This window comes from Meles meles, chromosome 12, assembly GCF_922984935.1.
Source record: "Meles meles chromosome 12, mMelMel3.1 paternal haplotype, whole genome shotgun sequence".
NCBI lineage: Eukaryota > Metazoa > Chordata > Mammalia > Carnivora > Mustelidae > Meles > Meles meles.
Genome location: NC_060077.1, coordinates 68,133,183 through 68,160,925, shown reverse-complemented (window position 1 = coordinate 68,160,925; position 27,743 = coordinate 68,133,183). Strand labels below are relative to the sequence as shown.

General features: G+C 47.2%; 1 long non-coding RNA gene across 2 annotated transcripts; it reads left to right on the top strand.

Moving 5' to 3' along the window:
• Nucleotides 1–474: 474 nt before the first annotated feature.
• On the top strand, nt 475–22,813 carry LOC123954418. Of its 2 annotated transcripts, none has more exons than XR_006821078.1 (5): nt 475–922; nt 9,874–10,172; nt 14,191–14,359; nt 18,656–18,759; nt 22,465–22,813. It is a non-coding gene; the product is annotated as an uncharacterized LOC123954418 (long non-coding RNA). The 2 variants fall into 2 exon arrangements; XR_006821077.1 differs by lacking the exon at nt 475–922 and adding an exon at nt 8,732–9,018.
• Nucleotides 22,814–27,743: the final 4,930 nt, after the last annotated feature.

Here is a 27,743-nt window from a genome sequence, read left to right as displayed (position 1 = left end):
GAACATCCGTAATCAAACAGTGAGTTTGTGCCGTATCAAAGAAGACAGAATAGAGAGAGCCCCACCTGGCCTGGAAGGGGACATCCCATGGAGGTAGTGAGAAGAGGAACACAGCTGGGATTGGGAGAAAGGAACAAGTGGAGGACAGGGAACTACAGCTAGACACAAGACAAGTGGCGGAGAAGGGGAGAGAACAGGAGGAAAGAGGAGAGGAGAGAAAATGCGGAGTCACAGCACAGTAGGAGGACTGAAATGCTGGCTGGAAAGGGTGTGCTGAGAAGGAATGGAGCTGGAGAGGAGGGGGGCTGGGGAGACAGATGGGAGCTCCTGAGCCTTTTGTCCCTGCTCCGAAGGGGCCACAGCCTTCTAGCTGCCAGACTCTCTGACAAGGCCGCTCCCTCCTCCTCCCTCCTTGCATGAATCCTGCAAAGGATGGAGCAACAGCCTTCCCGGAGAAGAGGAAGCGAGGCGATCCATTATACTGCCCTGTGCGTGGCTCCTGGCACGTCATCTGGGCTCGGAGATAGCCAGCCCCTGGAACAGCTCCTTAAGAAGGAGAACCAGAGGGAGGCTGGCGTGGAAACGGGGACTTAATTCCAGCTTCATCTCACCCTTTCTTCTCCTTCATGCCTAACCAGATTTACCAAATGAGCTTTCCTCAGAACCCTGAAGAAGCCACTTGGGGTTATACCCGTTGACGGTTAAAGAATGTAGGCATTTTGCAAGTGGTAGAAGACATTTGCCAAGAAGCTTGTCCTCTGACCCCTGCCGCTTGGCTGAGGTAATGGGAGAGATAAGTTGGCTGTATTTAAGCAGCCAGGACTCTGCAGAGATGGAATCTGTCTGGACATCACTGGAAAAGAAATGGAGTTTGTTGTGAAATCTCTGAAGATGTGTTTTCTCGCGAGCATCTGAAAGGAAGGTGAGTGTGAATGAGCAAACCCCACTGGGATGGTCACAATGAGTGGAACCAAAAGAGCACGGCCTGGGGAGTCCACCCAAATTCTAGCCCCACCACCTACCATGGCGCCATGTGGGGCACGGAGTCCTTTCCCATCTGGGAGGCCAGATGGTGGTTACTACCTCATAAGGCAACACGAAGAGGGCTGAGCAGCCCACCACCCCCACGTGCCGTAGGTGTCAACAAACGTCATTTTCTGCCTACGCCCTCCAGGTTTTTCTGGGGCTGTTCATAAGCTCGAAAGTCTCCAACTACCAGGAATTTAACGAGAGTGGATTTGCTGATGTAAATACTTAGAAATGTTGACCTTCCTAAAACACAAATAATGCGAATATTGCGCATTCAGTCAAATGTGTTTGTTGAGTACCTACTATGTGCCAGTCACTAGACATTCAACAGTGAGCAAGCAAAAGCTCTTCTTGTCCTCATGGAAACAAAAAGGCACACTGTGAGTGTCCAGGGATGGGATCACCCTGGTTCCCACTGCAGGGGCGGGTAGGGAATGAAGGTGGAAATGAGGGGAGCATCTTTTGGTTGTCTCAGTGGCTGAGGGGTACCACTACTATTTACTGAGTGAAGGCTGGGGAGACTAAACATGCTGCGATACATAGGACAAGCCTATATGACAAGGGTCATATAGTCCCCCCCCACCAAATGCTCAGTGAGGAAACCTGGTAGGCCAAGGATGAAAGAAGTCATGAAAACCAAAAACTCGCCTGTTGGTAGCAAGATTTTTAATATCATTTTCCTAAGGTAAATTTTTAAGAGATCTTTGAATTGAATGTGAAGGAGTTGTGTGTCCTGTTTCTGTTTTTCAGCGTTTATAGGCACATCCCTCTTCTTCTAGGGCCTGTCCTTCCACTTAATGATTGTATTTTCTTTGTGGTGATGCTCCTTAGTCCCTCATGCCCAGAGCTGATACGACTGTGAATAAGAGGTAGGTTTCCACCAGGACTCCCGGACTTGCAGTGTTTTGCCTCTAGATGGGGTTCAGTCCTGGTTAGGGGTGAGGATGGGGATCAGAGATCAGGAATAAGACAAATGGCTGATCTGGGGATCCAACCCCATTGTCTTGGCTGCAATAATTCTACACCCTACCCCGCCAGGACAAAAGGCAGGTAGAGTATGCCTCTCAAAACTGATGACCCATTTCTAACATCTTCAGGAGCTTCTGAGGTGCTAAGACATAAACATTTTGGGGAAATGTCTTAAAATGAGATGAGATGACAATATCACCACCCAATAATTATATTCTTTTTATTTTAAGCCCTTCACTGTCATGTTTATAAAGTCATGTATAATTGCCGTGAAAATTTCAACTATGGAAGAGCACAGGAAGAATATAGAGGCTTCCTGGCCCGTCCCAAATGCAGAAATGGCCATTACAGACATCGGAATGCTGTCCTTCCAGACACCTCTCTGCTCGTATTCCCAAGCAGCAAAGAGAAAACAGACAAAATTATTTTCTAGTAATAGGATCATGCCTTACGAGCTATTTGTTTTTGTTGTTTTTTTGCTTTTGAGCTATTGTTTTTTAATGGTAAGTATCATATTTAATTTGGTGTGACTTAAACAAAAGAAAAATGAATTAAAGTGAAGCCAGAGAAAGTGCCAAATTTCAGATAAATGTTAGTCATCACAGGAAATATTTTTAGTTTTTATAACCTTTTAAGGCTAAGAAAACAGGAAAACCATTAAAAAAATTAAGAACTTAGTATCTTTCAAAAAACCCCCCAGGTTTCATATTTAGGTAGTACTCAACTGCCATCTTACTAGAAAAATAAGAAAATTGGTTTTCTTATGTTTTTGTCAATTTTTACTAATTTTTTAAAAGATTATTTATTTACTTATTTGACAGAGAGAGAGAGCGAGAGATCACAAGCAGGAAGAGAGGCAGGCAGAGAGAGAGGGGAAGCAGACTCCTTGCTGAGCAGAGAGCCCGATGCGGGGCTGGATCCCAGGACCCTGGGATCATGACCTGAGCCAAAGGCAGAGTCTCAACCCACTGAGCCACCCAGGTGCCCCAATTTTTACTAATTTTATTACTATTATTATTTTTGCTTTGCCAAGGTTTATACCATTTCATTCTATTCTTTAGTTGCAACTCTTAGTTGTTAGATATTTCTATCCCTATCTATTGAAAAAAGAATATATATATATTCATTCTTAAGTAGAGTATATATATATACTTATACATATTTTATGTAGGGTACACATATATGTATATATATTTGTATATATTTTATGTATATGTATATTTATATATATTTTTATTCCTCTTCATAAAAAGGAATTCATTGATTATCACTAATTCTTTTATTATGGTTTATACAATCCCAAGTTCTTATTGTGGGTGACATTTTATGAGACACACACATAATACATAAGTCATATACATGTACATTCACAAGGAAGCCTCCTAGATGCTTTCCCTCTCGAGCTGCTCCATTTTGGGGAATGCCTGTATGTTGCTTAAAGGACAAAGGTATTCATTCGTCACGTATTTCCTGAGTGTCTAATGAGTGCGCGCCAGAACTAAAATCTTGACAATGATTAAAGTATCTCCAAGGATATCTCACAAAGTTGCATTGAGACATTCCAAGTCCTTTCCAAATCAGAGTGACATTACACGAAAGAGCTCATGTATGGGATTAGGCCATTATGAAGACCTGTGGCAGCCAGCTGCCACAGTGGCCCTTGGTGGCCCTTGCGTCCCCCTGCTCACAGAGCTGACCTGTGAAACTGGCCAGACCTCACAGCCATGAGGCTCTGTGGCTTCTGAGACTGGGTTGTGAAAGCCATGGCCACTTGAGCCTGGTGCTCCTGGGTCACTGGAGCTGGGGCAGGTGCTGCCATGTCATGAGGACACTCCAGCAGCCTTAGGAGCTCCTTGTGGAGAGCAACCGAGACCTCCTGGCAACAAGCACCATCAGCAAGCTAGCTGCCCAACAGAGTCACCTTGAGAGCAGATCTTCCAGCTCTGCTGAAGCCTTCAGACTACAGGAGCCCCTTGATTGAGTCCCGTCTCAGTAGAGACCCTAAGACACAACCATCCAGCTGTGCTACTCCCAGATTCCTGGCCAAAGACATTTGTGCTGCTGTTTTAAGTTGGTAAGTTTTGGGCAATTAGTTACACATCGGTAGATAACTAATACATTAGCCATTAATACCTCTTCAAGGATCTAATTAGCTAGTCTCTTAGCTTGGGCCCCCAAACACCGAAAGGCGTTATTTTTTATGGAGGAAAAAGCTCTTGGGGAGAAGGAAGGAATGGACATTTACTGATCACCTACTATGTGGTAGGTACCGTTACCTGTGTTATCTTACCTAATCTCCATAGCGACCATGTAGAATAGAGTAGCGGGCATCTCCTTACCTGTTTGGAGGTACCCTGCTGCCAAAATGAGGTGACAGTTTGTATAAGAAAGATCTGCTGGCCTCATACTTTTGCAGGAAATCGGGTTCTTAATGATTGAGCATCATGGGGCAGAAATGTCTCTTGGGAAGGAAAATCGGCTTGGCGTCAGCAATAAAACAATCACCCACTAATTGAGAAATGTATATACCTTGCCCTCTGGTTCACTGTGCAGGGATACACCTGAGAAGTACCAACTAGCATTACCTTCAAGGAGGTTTAATGCAGAGACAACATTTAAAGGCGAGAACAGAATCAGAAAGCAAAGTAAGAAAGTACTGAAACAGTGAGTGTGTTTCATCATTAGATTACTTGGCTGCCCTTAGCAAGGACTTCTCATCTGCAAGTCTTGTGGCCTTAAAGGATGTGAAAGACATGACCTCCGGGGCTGAGGGCTGGTTAGACATGTAAAAACACCATAGGATGTATTATTTGGGAGGTTCCATGCTGGAACCCATAGCATGGCTTGCTCAATCCTTCTAGGGTAGCATACTATGCTCAAGAGGCTAGAAAGTTAAAAATCAAATTTCTCAGCTTCCTTTGCAGCTAAGGTTTTAGAATAAAATCAGGCATTGTCAATTAAAGGCATGTAGGCAAAATCTAGAAGGTACAAGTGAAACAGAAGTCCTGATCTTTCAGCTGTTCTTTTGTGGAAGCAAGGTCACAGACAGATGATGTTTTCTGCCCCTCAATGCTTAGCCACCAGCATTGTGGGATTTTTAGGGGTGGGAGCTGTAGTGACCTCATGATTCTGGCTTCCCGATTCCTGGAATATCGTGGTGGGTTCTTGAACTCAGTAGTTTCAGTTGTGGCCTTGGAAGTGGTAGTTCCTATGGTAGATCAGTTTTGTAGTGTTTCAGGAGTCATTTCTGTCCCAACCTAGAAAGCTCACTCCTCTAACTCTGCCTCAAATTTCGTGAGCCCTTAAATTCCTGTATTAAATCCCCTTCTCCTTAAAATACCTGTAGTGGCTTCTGCTTTCTGTACTAAACCCTGAGCAAGAGATGCCATAAGAAAGGAGATTAAGGAGGGCAAGAATTGCATGGAGCACAGGGTGTGGTGCATAAACAATGAAACTTGGAACACTGAAAAAGAAATAAAATTAAATTAAAAAAAAAAGGGAGATTGCGGCAGGGGATAGGAGGGCAGGGGTAATTTGGAAGGAATTTTTGGAGGAGCTAATGTTTTAGCTTAAAGGAAGAAAGATTTTAAATGGTCCAGAAGAAGAGATGAGGGCTTCCAAGCAGGAATGATTAGAAGAGTCTGTTTCTCTTTCCCCCAAGTTGGTACCTCCCTATTAGTTCTACCCTTCAGCAGGATGGGCTATGGGTTTAGTTAAGGCCTGGCCTTGAATGAATAGTCACTTGGAGTTTCTCTTTGCTGTCATGGAAAGTGTGGGATCTCAGAGTCTCATGGAGCCCCCTCATGGGTCCTGCAAAGACAAATACATTTGGAGAAGGCAGTGCTTTTCCTCTCCAGTTGCCTTCCTTCATCGCCCTGCTGGAAACCGTGTGCTGCTGTCTGGGCTCAGCTCTTGATCACCTATCTCCCTGGGGGAGGATAAAACGGAGGGACCAGGTGTTCCCTGACATGGCAAATCAGAAGAAAAATCACTGTATTGGGAGTGAGGAGACCTGGGGTCTAAACTTAGCTCTGCTGCCTACCAGCTGTTTAACCTTGCGCAAGTTTAATGAATAACTGAAACTTTACTATTTTGTGAATCTGCCCACCTTTCTCCATTTTAGAGGCTGCAGCTTTAATTCAGACCATTATCCTTTCTCCTGCTGTACCTCCTGTGTACCCTCCTGTGTATGCCCCACGACCCATTCTCCTTAACGCGTTCAGAATAATCTTGCAAGAATGCAAATCAGGTCATATTGTCCCTTCTTCAAAAGACTCTTTAATGCTTCCCAGTGCTCCCAGGATGCCCAAACTGCTAGGCAGGACATCAAATCCGACTTGGTCTCAGTGGACCTCTCCACCCTACGCTCTAGAAGATGCTGTTTTTTTTTCTTAATTTAATTTTTTCCAGTGTCCCCAAATTCACTGTTTTTGCACCACACCCAGTGCTCCATGCAATACGTGCACCTCCATAATACCCACCACCAGGCTCACCCAACTCTCCACTCCCCTCCCCTCCAAAACACTGTTTGTTTCTCAGAGTCCACAGTCTCTCATGGTTCATCTCCTCCTCCAATTTCCCCCAACTCACTTCTCTCCCTCTCCCAATCTCCTTCGTGTTATTCCTTATGCTCCACAAGTAAGTGAAACCATATGATAACTGACTCTCTCTGCTTGACTTATTTCACTCAGCATAATCTCCAATCCTGTCCGTGTTGATACAAAAGTTGGGTATTCACCCTTTCTGATGGAGGCATAATACTCCATTGAATATATGGACCATATCTTTATCCATTCGTCTGTTGAAGGGCATCTTGGCTCTTTCCCCAGTTTGGTGAGTGTGGCCATTGCTGCTATGAACATTGGGGTACAGATAGGCCTTCTTTTCACTACCTCTGTATCTTTGGGGTAAATACCCAGCAGTGCAACTGAAGGGTCATAGGGAAGCTCTACTTTAAATTTCTTAAGGAATCTCCACACTGTTTTCCAAAGTGGCTGCACCAACTTGCATTCCCTCCAAGAGTGTAAGAGGCCTCTCCTTTCTCCACATCCTCTCCAACACTTATTATTTACTGTCTTGTTAATTTTGGCCATTCTGACTGGTACAAGGTGGTATCTCAATGTGGTTTTGATTTGAATCTCCCTGATGGCTAGTGATGATGAGCATCTTTTCATGAGTCTGCTAGCCATTTGTATGAAAGATGCTGTATTTTAAGGTGAACTAGAACCAGTGTTTCCCAAAGTGAGACATTCATCCTGAGGAATATGTCAGACACTCAGTCCACTGGGGTGTGGATAGAAAATACTAGACTTCTATGTATATTTTTATTTAAAAATTGAGATAAACTTAAGGCATCCTGGTTCAGCTCCCTTTGCAAGCTGTCATGTGCCACATATGGATCTTGTGTCCTTTGGGTGAAGGTCAGTGTGGCAAAGGTCAGGAGGTTGGTGGCGGCCTGTGCAGCCTCTGGGGTTAAACTTTCTGAATATGTGCTTTTTATTGGTTACTAGTATTATTATCACTTTGGAATAGAGCAGATTCCCATGGTAAAAAAGGATATACACGAAATAGACACCTGGATTAACAAGATCCTTACAAAGAAACCTTGGAATATAAAGAAAGATTGACTAAAAAAGCCCAAATAAGTCACAGGAGGGTGCTGGGGCGATGCTTCCTCAGTTGTGCTTATGTTCTGATTCTTGCAGCCACATTACAAAGTAAAGGCAGGGGCGCCTGGGTGGCTCAGTGGGTTAAAGCCTCTGCCTTCGGCTCAGGTCATGATCCCAGGGTCCTGGGATCGAGCCCCACATTGGGCTCTCTGCTCAGCGGGAAGCCTGCTTCCTCCTCTCTCACTCTGCCTGCCTCTCTGCCTCCTTGTGATCTCTGTCAAATAAATAAATAAAATCTTAAAAAAAAGAAAGTAAAGGCAATGACCATCGAATTAGCCACGACAAGAACTAGGCCCCCAAAATGTCAAAATTATGAAGTCTACTTTAAAAAGGATTTACATTTACTGTCATTAAAGATGACCCTCTGTGTATTGTGCCTTGACATACTGGCTGATGTAAGTACATAAATGTAATTTGTAATTAAATGTACTGGGGTACCTACTTAAAAGTATTTTTTCTGGTAGAACTGCACAATAAAGAAATTTGAAGCCCCCCGAGCTAAGCATGGATTTGGGTCTAGATGGTGCAAGAACTTGCCCTAGATCTTACAAATGTCCTCTGGCCTAAAGCAAGAATGTGAACTTCCTGGTTATTGATGCTTTTAATGCATTTATAAAGCAGGCTTGTTACTGCGCTGTATATTTTCAGCGGGTTTTAAAGGAGGAGACTTCGAAATTTGGGAGTATTTTATCTGCAAAATCATTTGATCTAATATTATCTGATATTTACTGAGAATAAAAAACAGTCACTATTAGATACGTACACAATTTTGTCACCGATAGGATGTGTTATGGCAAACTCCACCGTCGTGATGGTGAATTGTCTCCTGACATTAGGACCAATTGGATTCCACACCAGTTCCATCATTAGAAGCCAGGAGTGATGCCCTTTTTGCTCCAGTCATTCTTGAAGTAATTTGTTTACCTCAGCCATCAGAACACAGTCAATAAGCGGCAGGGACTGACAAAGTGGCACGGTGCAGGCAACACGGAAAATTGGAAAAGTGAATTGTAGGTAGTGAGTGACTAGCAATAAATAATCAGCTTATTCCTGTTGCAGAAATGTCTATGACCAGGAGAAAATCTGACCAGTGAAAAATTTGAATCGGGCAAAAGTGGGCCACTTAATTCTGCATGAATACACTTGAGAGTGAATGTGTTCTGATTCTCCAGGCAAGATGGCTCTTCACAATACTTGGCTTTGTTAAAACCATGTCTGCTGATACTTGGACTCTCTCCAGTTACCTGGCATCTGAAATTATACCATTAGTGATTCACTCCTTTGAACTAAACACAGACCTCTTCAGGTATCCACTTTTCAAGAACAAGCACCCTTGGAAAGATTTAGCACAGTGAGTCCAAGATCCCTTCGTGTGACTTGATCTATGGAATGACTCCCCTGCAGGGAGAGCTCTGGAACAGTATCAAGGCTCCAGGCATCCTGGGGAGGGGGTGTAAGGTGGTGGGGAGCTGGGAAAGGGTGAGACTTGAGAGAGGGGTAAAGGTAGAGAAGGATGGTGCCAAAGGCCAGGTTGAACGGTTTCAGTTTAAACAAAGAAATGGATTTTAACTCTTTAGTTCAGGTCTAATACAGACCGCGTCAAACACTGAATTTATCATAACCCTCTAGACTTGGGAAGGCATCATATTTTTTAGAATTAATTCAGTATAATATAATACTCAAGGGAACCTCAAATAAATACAATTAACTTTCGTTTTTCAGTGAATGGGCCACCAGCTTGTTAGTGCCTGACAGGCAACTGGGGACACAAATCAGCACTCTCTGGGCAGTCACACCCATTTCCTTATCAATTACGGGCAAACGAGATGGGAAGATGAATTTCTAGAAAGAACAGAAAAAATGTTCATCAGTGCACCAAATTGTTGTGATTAGGGACTACCTGTCAACCATCTTGCGGGACCCTGTTTCTCATTGTTATTGTGGATGACTGAGTAGTGGCCAATTTGAGGGAATCTTTTTGATGATTTCATTTCTGATGTTCACCTCCCTGCTTGTTCAGCAAGCGGCACATCTGATCAATATCCTCCCACCCCACGCACGACTGATTCATTTAGTAGATACAGTGGGAAAAAAAAAATCAAAGTAGTTCGACAAAAATGTATTTTTTTGATGGAAGTTATTAGTCCGTCGCTAACTAAATTGATAGGTTACTTTTATCTTGATTTTTTGTTGTTGTTGTTTTCAGAAATAACAAGTTTAGCTGACTAAAAAGACCAGGTGTCTAATCGACTTGGCTGGTTGTGCTGACAGATATTTGATATGACATCAATTGACTAAACTGACGAGAATTTGAATGAGTTCAGTCAAAATGTTTGAATCCATCAACGGGGAGTGTCAACCGATTTTTGCTCTGGAGAAAGCACTCGAGCGTCTGCATTTTACAACGAGGAAGTGCAAGACGTTTGGCCTCCAGAAATAAAAAGTGATCCAAGAGAAGACTTCTTTGAAAGAACCTGAGTGATGGTTTATGTCTTCTGATCTCTTGTAAGAACCCGCGTTTGTTCGGGAAAGACCTACTTATGTGCCCATGACAGCTTCAAGGTCTCCGGGGAAGGTGCAGGCAGCAGGGGTGATTCTGGGTAGATACACTTTTCCTATTACACCAGAGACCTTATACTAACTCTGTTCCTGGTGTTTCCAGAGCCAGACCATGGAGAAGCAGAGCCGTGGGTAAAAAGGGTTTTCAGTTTTCCATAATTTGTGCTCCTGCCGCCCTGCCCTGCCTCAAACTCCTTCTTCTACTGTCGCCCTCCCTGCATTGGAGGGTTCGACTCTCCTACTGTCCCTCTCTGGGGCCAAGAGTCTCCAGTGCCCTCAAGGAAAAAGTGACAAATCCCACCACTCACGAAGCCTCCCCAAGAGAGATGACATTCGTCAGGGACCAACGTTTAGTCAGACTCTTGCTGTGTACCAGGCACTGTGCTGAGCACTTTACACGAGTTCCTAACAACCACGGACCATCCTATCATCAATGGCCTTTTGACAGTTCCTGAAATAACTGTCTTGGCTGAAGTTGAGAGCTGACATTCTGGCAAACTCCTGGATGTGTCTGGCTTGCTGTGGGCAGTGATCCAGGCTCCTGGTGTGGGCCTTGGGTCCCCGAGAGATAGGAGCCGTTGGGCATCACCCACAGCACATCAGCCACGCATACCCCCAGTCGGCCAAATTTATCGCCGCAGCCAACGCAAAGGCTCTGACTGTTCGATCTTCCAACCAGTCTTGCCCAAACAGAAACTTCTCTAAGACAGAAGGAAAACTCCTGAGCTTGTCACGTGTCATTCTAGTTCAACAGAAGAGACCTAAAAATTGAGGGTCAGCAAGGCTTTTTCTCACCTTACTATAGATTTGGGTCCCTTAAGTCAATGCTTATCTGATGAGCTCAGTTGAGGAAAGACATGCAGACTTTTTTTTTTTTTTTTTTAAGATTTATGCATTTATTTGAGACAGAGAGAGAGCATGAGTAGGAATGGAGGGATAGGGGAAGCAGGCTCCCTACCGACCGCCCCAGGCAGGGCTCGATCTCCTGACTCTGAGATCATGACCTAGAAACCAAGGGTCAGAAGCTAAACTAACTGAGCTACCCAGGTGCCCTGTCATGCAGACTCTTGATGACTTCATTCAGCAAACATTTGCTCAGCGGTGCAGATGTCAGGCTGGGCACGGGGAGTCCTGGATCACTAATGGACACAGCTAACCCCGTGGACTATACACATATCAGAAAAAACTCCATTGTAATTAAGATGATGAAAATATGACATCTTTTAGAAACCTGAATGGCGAACTGGTGCAGCCTTGTCCCTTTCTTACTGTGTGGCCACAGAGTAGTTTCATTACAAAACACATACACAGTCCTCCCTGGACATTCAGGGTCAGGGTCAGTTGCCTACAGAGGGGTGGAGAAAAGCCGGGGAAGAAGGAGATTGTTGAGAGCTCCAGTTCTGGTCAGGCTCTCCTACTTGGTCTCTGATTTTATTTATTTATTTTAAATATTTTTATTTATTTATTTGTCAGAGAGAGAGTGAGAGAAAGCGAGCACAAGCAGGGGCAGTGGCAGGCAGAGGGAGAAGCAGGCTCCCCATGGAGCAAGGAGACCAATGAGGGGCTTGATCCCCGGACCCTGGGACCACGACCTGAGCTGAAGGCAGACACTCAACTGGCTGAGCCACTCAAGCGTCCCCCCCACCTGTCTGTTATATATTAGGTGGCACTTGTGCTTCTCTGTAGATGTACCCGTATCACTCCGAATTGTTTCTTCATAGTACCTCCATGTGGCAGATTGGCCTAAAGCTCAGAGAGGCTGAGTGACTTGGCCAAAGCCACACAGCCAGTTAGCATGAGTCAGCACGATGGTGCAGGTTGGGGCACACATTCTCTTTTGCCTTTTCTACCAGGCCATGTGGTACTGTGCTGATCACGCTGAGGGGTGGCAGCCGGGTTTGGGGGAATGAAGGACAGCATAGGGAAAAGGTAAAGAACGAGGCTCTGGAGCCAGATTAGGGAGTGTGAGGCTTAGTTTTCCTCTACACCCTGGCACCATGACTTTAAGCTAATTATAGTTCTCCTGCCTGTAAGATTAGGACGGTGCTACCATCTACCCAGAGTTGGCTTTATGGGCATGTGACTTAAGTCTTGTGCTTAAAAGGGCCCCAGGCTTGGGGTTTGATGCTATAGAATCACCATCTTGAAATTCTTAATAATTCAAATATGTCCAGCTGTTCAAAAACCTTATATTTGTGTTTTGTAAGTGAAGTTTGATAGGATGGTGGACCATGAGCAGGGGAGGCTTGGATCCTTGACTTACAGTCAGTCTTGCCTCCTGCTGCCTCTCCTGTTATCAACTGTTTTTCGGTGCCCAGGGCCTCTCCCTCCTGGCCCCTCACCTGGGGACTTCTCTACCCTCTGTGCTCAGGTGTGCACAGGTGTGGGGAGGGGAGGGGTTACGTGACACACGCCACAGCATCCTAGCCCCTTCCTGGTACCGAGCGAAAACTGGCCCAGAGGTTGCAGTCCTTTGGGGTGGCGGGGGTCATCCATTCACAGTGAGCTGGGGTGGAGGGCTTGCGGGAAGAGGGGACACCCAGCTCAACTCCCCATGCTGGCTGGGGCATGGTGAGGCAGTCTGATGGCTAATGGGAGGGAACCTTGTGCATACACTGAGTCTCTGGAGAGAGAGGGCCACAGTCATGCCTGTGGTGGAGGTGGAGGGGCTCCCTACTCCCATCAAGCCCATCAAGAATGATCTGCCCTCTTCCTAACTCCTGACAAGGGTCTTTGGGCCAGGTGTTGAGAGGTAACTACTTTTGCAGTCGTCAGAGCGGGCTGGGGCCAGGGCTGTGGCAGGCATCTCGCTGAACCCAACTGGAAGGAAGCAGAGGGATCGTCATGTGGTCACATCCGCTGTGATTCAGCTCATTTCCAGCATGATAATGAATTCAAGAACGAGCTTCTGAAATGAACTCTCCATCAGGAGGGAGGCGGTAATTGTGCGGGTTATTAGCGATTACTCCTGGATGGGGGTTAGGGAGTGTGAGCAATAGAATTAAATGAATTTCCTTTGAAAGTTCTGCTGTGCAAAGAAGAGATATAAATGCTACATTATGTGTTTAAAATACCTCCTGGGTTTGGTTTATAGACTTGTTTATATTTATATATTTATTTGAATGTTTATGGCTTTCTCTCTGTCATTTCACGTTGGTATCTCCATACTCATTATGGTTTTATGGCCGCTTTTTGGAAATCAGTGGCTGCACACACCAGCACATGCTTTGATGAGAGAAGGAGATCCAGAAAGGAAAACAAGTTTAATATTGTATTTGGGGCGGGGGAAGAGCCTTCCCCTAGGGCCAGAAAGTTGAAAATGGAGCTTGAGGTCTGCACGCTTTAGTTAGAATCTTGGGGAGTCTTTGCTTAGAAGGAAGCCGAGAGATGGTCAAGTTCTGCACTCCCCTTGGAAAGATGAGGAGTCAGAGGCCTTGAGAAGCGGGGACACTGATCGCAGGTCTCACAGCTTCTTATTCACGGGTGAGGACAGGGCCCAGGTATCCTGATGTCCTCTGCTGCTCCAGACCCACCCTCTTCCCCTCCTATACACAGGGACACTTCTCTACTGGGCACAGCACGTGCTGGGCCTTGAGCCCATGATACTTCTAAGGGCCCACTATATTGCTTTAATTCCTTTTAAAATCAGAAGGAAAAAAACCCCACATATAATCCAGCCTGCATTATATTCATCTCAATACCAATGCAGTCATAAAATACAATTTTTAATATTTTTTTATGGATAAAGGGACCTATGAAAGCCAAGTGCCTAGGGTCCCCACAAGTCATAACATGCCCCTGCCAATACCGAACATCCAAGAGAGCCGTGGAGAAATATGGGGCATGGGGAGCCGTCCATCGACTCCCCCCACCCCTCCTGAAGTGAAGAGGTTCTGCTCCCTCCCCATCCCTACTCCTCTTAAGCCCCCACATCTCAGATGTCTTTTTGTCTATCTCTCCACAGGGAGACCATTTCAAACAGGAAAGAGGAAGCTCTGAGTAACACCTTCTGACGGGTGGAGAGTGACAGAGATGACCGACAGTGGGGAAGTACACACTGAACAGCGAGTCCCCGCTGACTCCGATTTTGATCAGAAAGTGGTGAGGATGTTCTGAGTCTCCGGGTCTCCACGGTATGTGTGAGCCGCAACGGCCGGGGGGAAGGTGACCCACTTAGTAAAACAGGTTCCATCGGGTAAAAGGTTAGATGTGCTGGGTATCTCCTCAGGGGCTGCACCTCCTCAGACACGACCAGCCCAGGAGGCTCCCCAGTCTCAGTAAAAGAGATTGTCACTCACTGCTATGGACTGAACGCTTGCATCCCCCAAACCCTCATGTTGAAACCCACCCCCCCAGTGTGACGGTATTAGGAGTGGGGTCTTTGGGGGGTGATTAGGTCATGAGAGAGCAGCCCTCCCAAAGGGGATGAGTGCCCTTGTAAGAGACCCCAGAGAGGGCTCCACTGCCCACGGCACCATGTGATGACAGCCAAAGGCAGTGGTCTGGGAACCAGGAAGTGGGTCCTCCCCAGACACCGAATCTAGAGCACCTTGATCTTGGACTTCCCAGGCTCCAGAACTGTGAGAAATACATGCTCGCGGTTTATGAGCCAGCCAGTCAACAACAGTGGTTTTTGTTACAGCAGCCGGAATGGACCAAGACACCCACCCAGATGCTCGGGGTGGTCTTTCTCTCATATCCCACACCCAAATGCACGAACAATTCTTATTAGCTTCACCCATCATGGCAGAGCCCAAGGGAGCAGCAAATGTCTCCTTGTGTATGTGTCCCAGTTTCCTCCTGTGCCCACGTCAGTACAGCCTAAGGAGTCCTTTGTGTAGCATGAGTCCCTTCCCTGCTGAAGACCTCTCCACAGACTGCCCAGCTCATGTAGACACAAGCCAAAGTCCTTCTGCCTCCACTTGGCCTCCACAACCTGACTTCTGGCTCCATCCCTGACACTATCTCCTCCCCTACCTAGAGCATGTTAAACCCACTCCTGCTCCAGGACCTTTGCACACGCCACTCACGCTATGTAGACCACCCTCTCCTGCTTAGTCACAGCTCCTCAGGCATTCTCCAGACACCTCTCAATTGTAGCACACACACCATCCTCCACCCCACTGACTTTCCACCTCTTTTACCTGTGACTTTCCTTGGCACGTTATTACCACCTGACAGTCTAAAAAAACCCCATTTGGGCGCCTGGGTGGCTCAGTCAGTTAAGTGTCTGCCTTGGCTTAGATCATGATCTCAGAGTCCTAGGACTGTCCTGCAATGGGCTCCCTGCTCAGCGGGGAGTCTGCTTCTTCCTCTTCCTCTGCCCCTCCCTCCTGCTCATGCGTGCCCTCTTTCTCTCTGTCTCTTGTGCACCGCTCTCTCTCAAATAAATAAAACCTTAAAAAAAAAAAAAACCCCAAGCCCATCCCCGATTAATTTCCTATCCTCCCCTCCCACTTGGATGAAGCCCCTTGAGGGTAGGAACCCTGTTTTACGTCAAGTCTCTAGGCTTATAACCGATCTCATGTTCAAACAGTATTTGCTGAATGAATGAAAGTCTGGGGCTGTAAAGTAGTTTGTTCTTTAAAAATGTCTGAACATCTGTCTGTACGGGCAGGTTTCCTATTTTTATCCCAGATCTGGATCCTCAGATCTTGGTGCTTTCTCTTTCGGCCCCTGCCGAGGTCCATCCCTCATTGCCTCAGACATGCATTCCAGAAACAGCAGGCGGCTGCTCTCCCAGCTCTTCCGCCTGTTGCCCACAGAGAGTCCTCCTGAGATGTGCTTGGGACCGTCCCTGCTGAGGATCCTTGGGAGGCTCCTTGCAGCCGCAGATCAGCATCCAGCCCCGCTTCTCACCCTGCCTGCCTCACCCTCTTGGCGGTACTGTCCTGTGCTTTTTTTCAGTTCCTGAAACGGGCCCCAATTCCTCAGGCTGTAACCTTTGTATACCATAATTTATCATGACAGTGATGGCTCAAAACAGTTCTCAAACTGGAAGACAGGGAAGGGAGAGGGAGAAGAAACCGCTCCCTACCCCAGTAAGTTTCCGAGGAGCTACAGGCAGAGGAAGAACGTGAGGAGTCAAGCGAATGGAGGGGTGCTGGGAATGGAGGGATGCCGGTGCCTTCCATCCACGAACCCAGCCAGCATTTGCAGGACACACATCGTGAGCCCTGCAGATGTCAGGATGGGTGCTGGGGGGAGAGAGGTGCGATGCTCAGTTTGAGGCAGGGACTGAGGATAGGCAGGTAGTTCTGTCCCAGAGTGGAGTATCCCCATGAAGCGGGAGAGGGAGCCCAGAGCGGGAGCTTCCCTCACCGGGGGAGCCAGTCTTCAGTGAGGAGGCAAAGACACATGGGAACGTCAGAGGAGAACGTGGGCCTTGGTGTGGAGGTGGGCAGTGTGGTCAGTTCCAGGAACCATGGAAGCACAGAGGGGAAGAGAGGCAGACAAAGGCTAGATGCCACTTGGAGGAGCCTGTGATTCAACAGAATCCCTGTGGGCAGCTGCTGAAGGAGACTCAGTCCCCAAAGAGTGAGACCAGGTATGGAGCTTAGAGATACCTCTCCTTGCAATGAGGGTTTGGACGCAGGGAGAGCAGGTGGGAGGCAATTGCAGGCACCTGCTGGGGAAATGACAAACAGGAAGAAGCCATGCAGGCAGCCTGTCTCGGAGACCCATTTGAGGTTTCGACGGGGTTTGGCTGTCAGCTCACGGGCCATTCCTGGGCTACTAGGACACTGGAGAACTGCACGAGAGCAGGAGGCTTTTGGAGGTGGTGGGGGGCCTGATAGTAGAGGAGGCGGGGGCTGAGTGGTGGGAGGACAGAGTGGTTGAGTTGGGCAGTTTCATGCTTCATGAGTTTCATGCTCAGTGTGACTGAGCTATGGTCCCCAGCTCCTCGAGCACCCACAGAGGTGCCAGTAAACAAGTCCTTGGTAGAGGTGATCACAGTCCACCATCGATCGGCTGATCCATGATCCTAGATGATCCTAGATGATCTGGGTGGACCCGACTCAATCACTTGAAAGGCCTACCTATGAGCAGACCTGAAGCTTTCCTAAGTCATTCCTAAGAAAAGAAGTCATTCTACCTGCGGACAGCAGCTTCACCCCGTGCCTCAGAGTTCCAGCTCGCCATGGAGTTGGACCTGCCAAGCCAATCCCCATAATCACATAAGTCAGTTTCCTGCAATAAATATCTTTATATGTTATATATTATCTCCTACTGGTCCCATTTTTCTGGTTGACCCCTGACGATACAACAGCTGTGATGGAACCAAGCCCAGCCCCTTGTCTGTCCCACTTTGGGTGAGGATGCTTCTCCCCCTGCCTCCTTTTTCAGGAGCCTTGTGGAGTTGCAAGAGCAAAGCAGACTCTGTCTAGGGAAGGGCCTTACGTGCCCACCCATTCCCTGTGCGCACACAGATACAAGCACCCATAATCGTAGGTGGATTCTTGCTTCCCAGGGACACCCACACACCCCCAACCCCACGTGCCTCACTTTATAAGACACCCCCTCTCTCTTGCCCAACCCCTAAGCAACTCCCTTTGGGCTCGACACATCACAGGAGAATCCCCACGGCCATGTCTTTCTTTTCCTTTTCATTCTGTCATCCTGTTCCCCAGTAAGGGTCTGAAATATATACACAGTGTTTTTAATGAAGACCCCGCTCTATGTGCACATGCCTCCATTAACCAAAGTCAACCTCAGGAGTCCTGGGGGTGAGATCAATTCTGCTCCAGATAGCCGGGCCAACTTCCACGGCTTCTGATAGTATTTCAAACCTATCAAGAGCACTTGGCAAGCCAAACATTTCCACATGGTTGACACACATTAATTAATTTAGCCTCATGCCACCACAGCGAGACAGGCGAGGGCGACTGGAGAGCACAGGTAGAGTTTACGGGAGGGAGACAGGTTCCCCGTGAACGGTGGGGGGCGGGGGGGGCTTCCGGAGCAGATGCTTTCCTCCCAACCGCAATGGGTGGTTGTCTTTTTCTTGGACGGAAACTGCACCGCTCAGCGGGAGAGCCTCCATGAAGCATGAGCCGCACAGGCTCTGAGATCCCGTTTCTGCAGTGTCTTCATGATCGTCGGGGGGCAAAACCTCCTTAATGAGTATGCTTGGGGCAGCCCACTTGGTTGGGTATTGGCTCCCAAGGACAAAGTCAGGCAAACTGAACAAGATGCTGCCTGCGAGGCTGCGGAGTGTGTGGGGTGGGGGAGGAGGGGAAGGCCAGAGGGAGAGAGGAGCCCAGAGCTGGCACTAACCGCACATTGGCACTGTGCCAGGAAACCCGTGCGAGTCCTCCTCACGCCTCACCCTCACGGCAACCCGGCTAGGTAACCAGCGCTACTTTCTTACAAAAGGTGAAACTGAGGCTTTGCCTGGCTGTAAAGTCTTTGCTGTTTCCTGTATATAGGACCTCTTTCATGTGGAAGGGGGAATTCAACCACCAAGCTTGAAGGAGGCAGTGACACTCAGTGGGGACAGTACCTGGTTCTGGCCCCCACCCCGGGACATCAGGTAATTCATTCAATGTCTGTGTGTCTCAGCGTAGTTAATGGGTAAATGGACAGACAGTAGTTTTGTGCAGGGGCAAAAGTGTGGCATTTGAGATCAGACTGCCTTGTATTCTAGAATCTACTACCTCCCAGCCTTTTTTTTAATAAAAAAATCTGTAATACCTATCTTTGAGGGTTATTGATGAAATGAGGTATTGTATCCAAAGTGATTACTGTAGGACTAGGCACATTGTTAAATGCAAAATAAATGTTAACTATTATTAATTCTACATGGAGACTCTTTGGAGATCATTTTTTTTCCAGCTCATTTTTAATGAGCTCTGCTTTTTGCATAACATCATGCTTGGTACTGTAATAAGTGTGCAAACACACTGAAAGGTTGTAAAGCATACTATTATTTTCATATGCAAGGAAATATTTTATTTTTTTATTATTTTTTAAAAAGATTGTATTTATTTATTTGACAGAAAGAGAGAGAGAGTACAAGCAGGGGGAGCAACAGAGGGCGAGGTGGAAGCAGGCTCCCCGCTGAGCAAGAAGCCCAATGTGGGGCTCGATCCCAGGACCATGGGATCCTGACCTGAGATGAAGGCAGATGTTTTTAACCCACTGAGCCACCCAGGCACCACATGCAAGGAAATAGTTTAAAAAGCTAGTTGCACAAGTAGATAACACTGTTGAGATACGTGAGTCAACGAGGTGGTCAGATTTTAAGGATTAATACAGAAAGGTTTCACAGAAGATTAGAAGTTTAGGCAGGGTTTGGAAAGAGGAAAGGGCTATGCTGTGGAGTGTTCATTTCTGGAGAGTAGATACAGTCCCACAGAAGAGGGAGGAAGCTGTGGGTTTGTGTGTGTGTGTGTGTGTGTGTGTGTGTGTGTGTGTGTGTGACACGGGGAGGGATGTTGGGTGGTTGCCTGGACGGAGTCTGTTCTGGGGGGACATGACCATTGCTCAGGATGGAATCAGGGTAACCGTGTGCCATGAGGTCCGTGTGTGGGAGCCTCACTTTGGTAGCAAGACTTAGACTGTTGGGTTCTTGGCTTGTTGCCTAGAGTTCCAGAATTGAGCACTAGATGACATCTGATTCAGCCTTCAGTCTATCAGGCTAGTTATTATAAGGAAGGGACTAGTAAGGTGCCAAGGGTTGTATGGGCCTGTGTCCCTGAGGCCACCATTTTTGGGTGCTCCCCTTTGTCCTGCCACCTTCTGTCAGCAGAGGTAACAATTGGTCCAGGAGAGAAAGGAAAGGAAGGTGTCAGGGAACAAGAAAGGGACATGCAGAACCTTGCAATCCTCACAACAAAATAAGGACCAAAGAAAGCTTGTTGAGCAAGCTGTGAGGTTAGTGGAGAAAACCGCGACACCATTTTCTGAACGGATGAGAACTGTGCACTCTGCTTTCCCTCCATCCTATGCCGCAGTCACCTTGAACCTTGTATCTGATGTCCAGTATTCTCTGACATGTCTTATACTTAAAACTCCCATTGCTATAGTTAGTACCATTCCTAATACTTGGCACCCTTGCGTCGCCCAGCCTGGTACCCTGTACTTGAGTCGTCTATATTGTGGGGCTTCTCAAACGTCCCCTCTACTAGCAAATAACCCATCTGCATGCATTAGCCCTTCCCTCTACCCTTTCAGGCCCTGAATCTCTTCCAACCCTGTACCCATGCGGTCTATTCTGGTATTCAAGGTCCTCATTTAAATCATATTTTAAGAAAGAAACATCACCAATACTTCATTTGTTGAGAAACTAACCCCCTCCCCTGCCCCTGACCAATGCCTCTCCACTGGTCATGGTCCCAAAACATTTACTGAAGGAGCGTAGGAGCAAGATGTCCCGAAGGCCGTGGTGTTAACACTGTGTGTGCATAGCTAGCCTCTTGTTTTCACTTAAGTCCACTACTGAAAATCAATAAAAATAGCAAAGTTTTCCAAAAATCCTTTTGTTTGTGCTTTGCATAAGATTGAGGAAATGCCTAGTCACCACATCTAAGAAGAGCATTTTTAGCATTTCAGTGTTATTAACGTGATCATTCCAGGGGACGGCTGGGGGGTGATGCTGGAGATGATAGGAACGTTAAACCCGGCTCACCCCCAGCCAACTTCTGTTGCCACCACTGGCTTGGTACCCACTGGTGTCTTCTGTTCTATATTTGCACAATTTGGTACAGGCATCGCTAGCCACATGTGGACCCTGGGCACTTGAAGTATGGCTAGTTCAAATGGGGACATGCCATGAATGTAAAATACACACCGAATTTCAAAGACTTTGTACAAGAAAAAGGATGTAAAATATATCATTAATTATTTTTAATGTTGATTACATGTCAAAATGACACTAGTTTGATTAGGCTAAATTAAAGAAATTATTAAAATTAATTAAACTTGTTATTTTTTATTTTTTAAATGTAATATATTTTAAGATAGTTGATTTTTTAAAACTTTTTTTAACTAAAAATTTAAAATTATGTATGTGATACAAATTGATGGCTCATTTTATATTTCTTCTGGAAAGCCCTGGTCTAGAACCCTGAATCTTCAGTTGATCGATAATACAGGTTCCAGGTGTCCCTTGCAGGGATTGGAGAACAGAGCTGGGGAGTGTCTGATTCATTAACAACAGTCACTCAAAGGAATGGCTTCACTTTACTGCCCACGTCCTCTGTGCCCAGCTCTCATAAAGAATAATGTTTTAGTAACATTAAAGGCCACAAAGCCTGATAGTCTGAAACCCAGATCTGGGGAGCCTGGGATGTGAGCCCAGCTCTGTGGGGCTGGGTGTCTATGGGGCTGCCTTGTCCCTCTCCAGGCCCTTTGCCTCACCCGGTCAGAGGGAGCCAGACCAAAGAGGCCAGGGGTCAAATGCTGCCCCCTTCTGCTCTTAAATGCCTGTTTCTCTTGGCTGCCCCAGGTCTTCAGAGCCGGCAGGAACACGATACGGTGTGTTTTGGCTGCGAAGCAGAGCCCTGGGGACTAGGTTCCCGCCTTCCAGTCTCGGGGCTCAGGCAGCCTGCTTGGCGATTTGGGGGAATCAGCCTTTTCCATCTGCTTCCCAAGATGTAGATGGGGACCAGGAATAGGGCAGCTGGGTTCGTGTGAGACCTATGTTTATGGTGCTCAGCCTCCAACTGGAAAGGAAATGGGTTCTGTCTGATATCCTGATGTGCAGTACTGGCCACAAGGACAACAGAGCATTTAGATGTGCAGACAGCTGGCTGGATTTTTATTTACCATACAGGCTTTTGTAGACTCATAGATTGGGATGGGAAGGAGGGGACGGATTGAAAGGTCTCATGCAATCCTCTCATTTTCCACGTCAGACACATGGAACCAGGAAGGTTAAATGTCCAAAGTCCCCAGCAAGAAGGTGGGAACTGGCACACTGGCCCAGTTCCTTCTGGTCAGCAGCCTTCTCGCCAGGATGTAAGAGGGGCCTTGGTGTCGACTGTTTCTGGCCCCAGTGATCAGCATATATGCGTGACAGCACTTGCCAGGGACGTAGACAGACTGGGACTCTCTGGTCCTGTGGCAGCTGGCTGGTGTCAGCTGCTGCAAAGATTTCAATCCCAGGGCTTCTTGTAGCCCCAAAGACTGTGTACCTTCCCCAGGACTCCCAGTGGAATCTAGTGTCTCTACTGGTGCAGGAGGGCTAGCCTGGGCCACAGCCGAGAAATTGAGGAAATGTCTTTGACCCTTCCAGCTGCCTTCTTATGGGGGCCTGTTTTGGTGGAGGCAAGCAATCAGGTAAATATCCTTCAGTCTTGCCACTCAGAACGTGCTCCGTGGACTGCTGCAGTGCCCGCAGGCTTGTTAGAGATGTGGAACCTCAGGCTCCTTCACAGACCAACTAAGAATCTGCATTTCAACAAGACTGCTAGGGAATGTGTACGTGCCTTACAGTTTGAGAAGCCCTGGTTTATAGTATCAACGACTTTCTGCCGCCCATGAGGAGGGACTATTTACATGTCTAAAGGGTAAGGAGAAAGTGTGAAATGTTTATTTCAAAAAGTATATCTCCAGTGGGGGTGAGAAGAAGAAGAAGTAAGACCTTCTCCTCTGCCATGGCTGTTTAGGTGTTTGTGCTTGGGTGCGTTGGGCAGGGGGGCGGTTGGGGAAGGTGGTGGGTGGTGGGAGAGCTCAGGCTCTAGAGCCTGACTGTTGAGATTCAAATACTGCCTCAGTCACTTAGGTCAGTTATGCAGTCTTAGTTGGCTGTGAGACTTTGGGCAGTTTGCCTCAGTTTTCTCATCTGCAAAAGGGGGGTAATTGTGTCACTACACCGTAGGGTTGTTGTTAGAGTGGAATCACTGAACTCATGCCAAGTTCTTGGAACAGTGTCTTGGCGTACTCTAAGCACTCAATCACAGTCAGCTTTTATTCTGATCCTCTTCCATTATGACACTGTCCCTGGCAGCTAGGTAAGAGATGCCGGGACTGTGTGACATTCCTATTTCAGGGACCACTGCATGGATGACAGGTGGGCCAAGACATTCTGTGTGCCCTTCCACTCCAGGGGTCCAGACTAGGGTGCCAAGACATGTGGGGAAGGAGGCCCCACTTGGCTTCCTGCAAGGTGAACTCAGCACATACATGTGAGCTCCTGCAATTGCCATGTCCTGTGGAGGTTTCCAGAAAACAAAACCAATGAACCTCCAGGGAGCCCTCACCCTGCTCTGTTTGAAAATAAACATGCAACAGTTTTATGATGTGAATTACAGTCCAATAGGAAATGAACTTAGAGTGTCCAACTTCTTTAGAATAGACTGTTTCATAGCTGGAGGGAGCCTAGGCCTATGAGTTCATGCAAAAAGCCACGTTGTCAGCAGCTCTGATCTGGGGCAGATGGACTGAAGGTCTCTGCCTTGTTTATCCACGGAAGTGGCATGCTTTGGTGGAAAGAACTAAACTGGGATTCAGGAGCTCTGAGTTAACTTTCAGTATGCTGGGCCTTGGGTGAGTGAGTCAGTCTCTCTCCCACCGCCCTCGGGCCCCCAGCTCTGAAACAAGGGCTGGAGAGTAATTACCCTCTGGAGACGGCAGGGGTCTGCTGTGCTCTGGAACAATGATCCCGGCAGGGGAAGGGGCCACAGTCGGAACCTCGGCACCTTGATGGGGAGAGGAATCACGGTGGCCACCTCCCTTTCTGGGGAATGTCAAACCCGGAGAAAGCTTGGTGCTGCCGGGGTCTGAAGGAGGCTCATGCCCACACTCAGAAATCTGCCAGTTCTTCCGAATTCCCAGGGCTTCTCTGCACTTTCCTCAATAGGGCCTCCTGCCTCCCAGCCCTGGCCCAGCCTTGCCGCTTCCCCCTTCTTCGGCAAGTTAACCGAATTCTCTCTTCGTGGACAGTTCAATGGAAAGTTCGTCTGCAACGACAGTATATCATATTTCATGAATTTCATAGGGTTTTCATGATTTTACAAAGTGCCTCCACCAGACACTCGCAGCTGGAGACGGCTCAGCAGGAGGCTGAAGCCCTGCATCTGGGTTTTTCAACTCTTGCCAAAATCCATTGAATTTGATCCGGAATGACTATGAATCTTTGGAATGTACAGTCCCTTTTCTCTTGCCTTATCCAAATAAAAAAAGGGGAGGAGGGGGGAAGAGGGTGGTGCGGGGAAATGTCCTATGAGAATTCCATATGGAAACACTAAACGTGCATTATAAAGGATTTCCTATAAACAAAATGGCAGTCAGAGATGTTGGACCCTCACCATGTTGAAAACAAAGGGCCCTTGTGTGTGTTTGTGCGCACTTTAAAACATGTACAGGTATTCATTCGGGGTACCCGGCAGCCCCCTTCTCTCTAGCTAACTCTCCCTTTCCATCTTCCCAGCCCCCCAAACTAGCCCCAAACTCCTAACAAGACCAAACTTGAATCGTTCTGCGCAGTAAATCCCCTACAAATAAATATCCAGGGCAACTTCAAACGCACTAAATTGGAAGCACATGGGAAGAACGGCACGGTCCTGGCCGAGGCCGCAGAGTTGTAATTTACTGTTATGATCTGCCATAAATGTGGGCCATAATGAGCAGAGTTTGGGTTTCCCTTCTGTGTATCAGAAAACTGCAGGCTTAAGGTTTTTCACATTCCTTTTTCTCTTTCGCTTTGCTTTTTTTCGGTCATCAAACTTCACATTTAACACCCTCCAACCCTCGCCTGAATGGACAAGGACAACCACAATCTGAATAGACTTTCTTCTTCCTTTAACCTCTCCCTGCCGCTTCCCTGCTGCAAACCATGCATGACTGTCCTGTCTTTCCCTCTGCTGTAAAAGAATTATGGTTTAGGGTTTATAGGGTTTAAAAAAAATGTGTTCTGTCACCAGAATGGGAGAAATGAGGCTAAACCACCTCTGGGTCCTCTAATGGTTTTATCACAGAATTATAGCTAGAATGGGCTGGCAGGAACCTGGAGAGGTCATGAATTCCATCCCCCTGCTCCACACTGCTTTATCTATAGCATCGAGGTCCACAGGTATCCACCTTCTCCCCAGAGATCACCCAGGGAGGAGTTCTTGCAACATCCTCTAGCAAGCAAACCTCGCCTCCAATCTCATGACACAGGAAGTCTCTCACAAGTCCTATGGAAGTCACATGACTTTAAGCCTTTCTCCTTATTCCATCCTGGAGGATGGCAGACTTGTCGATGTCATCCTTTAGGATGACTTTATTGGGGAGAATGCCTGCAGCCAAGTGGGTGGGAGAAACTCTGGTTTCAAAGGGAAGGAACCCGAAACAAAGTTCCCTGTGCTCAGAATTACCGAATGCCGGACTCAAAGGCCATCCAGTCCAACTGCCTCTGTGCGTCGGGGATCTGTGAACAGCGCTCCTGCCTGGCTGACTTCCAGTCTGGACCCAGATCCTTCCAGGAATCAAGAGTCCACCACCTCCCCAGTCTGTTCCCTCTACTTTCAGAAAGCCCTCAAGATCAGAAAGTTGCCTCTCCTACTGAGCCCAGATCCACACTCCATTCCTCCCTTTTGCTGGTCCTCATTCTGTTCTCAGGCCCTACATGGAAGAATGTGAATCCCTCTGAATGACAGTCATGTTCATTGTCCTTCCATATCATGATTATATTTATGTGCTATCATTATTATGTTCATATCATATCATTATAACCACATACCATTATCATATTCATCCCTACTTTTCCCTTTACATGGATTAAAAAACAACCACCCAGCTTTTTAACTCCCTGCCCACTTCAGTATATGGTTTGGACCACTCAGCGTTCTTGGTCTTGCTCGTTCTACCTACAAAATGGGGATAATATTGCCATTCACTCCTACTGTCTAGAATGGCTGCAAAGATTGTAAAGCAGTGTGGTTTGATCCCCTCTGCGCTTTGTCCTCAGCACCAGCACAGTCCTAGCATCGGCTGGTGATGGTGGGGAGCACCCCTGGGTGCTGAGCTTCACTATCTGCCCCTGCCTTTCCTGGCACTGTGGACCCTGGGTCAGCTCCTTCACCTCTCCAGGGGATGCTTTCTTCCTCAGGAAAATCACAGAGTTGGAATAAACGACTTCAAAGACCCCTTTTAGTTCAACAGGCTCATGAAGGCAAGTGTTCATGCCAACTGGCGCCAAAGCCCTGGAAGCTTTGGTATCTCAGATCCGACTGCCCTCTGCTCATCTATCAGCTGGTGCCAACAACGCATTAGACTGGGGCGAAGAAGGCATGGCTCTTGCCTGCTGGGAGCCTACCTTCTGGTTCAGGAGCCAAGAAATACACAGAGAACAGAATCAGAGGATGGAGAACCATGTACTCTGAAGAGTATCCTGGAAGGAGGTTCTTTCTCATTCCCAGAGTTGACACACTGGGTATGGGGCAGTATGTGGCAAGCATTACCAGTAAGAGTGATGAGTTTGTGAGTGCATAATTAAAAAAATAAAACAGAATAAAGATTTTTCCTATAATGTCATTCCCACCATGCACATTCTACTATAGGTCCTCAAAGTGGTCAATATAGGAGCAATATTATAGCTGGCATTTTAGCTCCCTCCTAATCCCTGCCTGCCCCCCACCCCTACCTTCGGGAGTCCCATTCAGCTTGCAGGTGGCAGTAGCCAAAGGCTGCAAACCACTGACTCACATGACTAGACTGAAGGATGGAGGACGGAACCTGTGAGCTCTAATGGAAGACCAGGGCCTCAAATGGTGCAGTCCCCCGGGGAACGGGGGAGGGCCTGGTTGGAGCCCCCATTGTGCATCACCTGGACTATTGCCATGGCCTGCCACTCTGCCTCCACTCTTGTTCCCCTACAGAATATTCTCCACCCAGCAGCCAGAACGAGTGTTTGAAAACACAAATTAGATCACGTTGCTTCTCTGCTCTCGATCTTTCAATCCTTTTCCAACACACTGGGAATACAGTCTTGATCTACCAAGGCCTCCATAGTTTATGAGAATTAGCTCCTAGCTGTTTCTGTCACCTAACTTCCCACCTCCTCTCTTTTCATGTTCTACTCCTTAGTTGCACTAACATTCTCATGTTCCTTGGACAAGCCAGGCACACTCCTGCCTCAGGGCCTTTCACGCTGGTTGGTCTAAGATACGTGACTCATTTTCTTACACTGAGGTCATTCTCAACGCCTGGAGCAGCACTCCCTGCCCTTCTCTCCCCCAGCCTACTTCACTTTTTCATAGTACTTATTACCACTTGACAGTGTATTATATACTTATTAGCGTATTTGTTCATTGCTTGTCTGTGTCATAGGAGAACAGAGAACTATGCCTTGTCTGCCTCCTTATTTCCAACATACTACATAAGTACGTGTTGAATGAATAAGTGAGCGAATGAATGAAGTCTTACTTTTCCCAGTAAGAGATGTAATAGGGAAAGCCTTGAACCGGTGTGAAGTGTGAGATAGGGTATAACCAGTTGCTGTTCAGGAGGAGGCAGTCCAGGGACTCACATTCAAACCAGGGACTGTGCTGATGGGCTATCAGAGCATCTCCTGAAAATGGCTCATGGGGA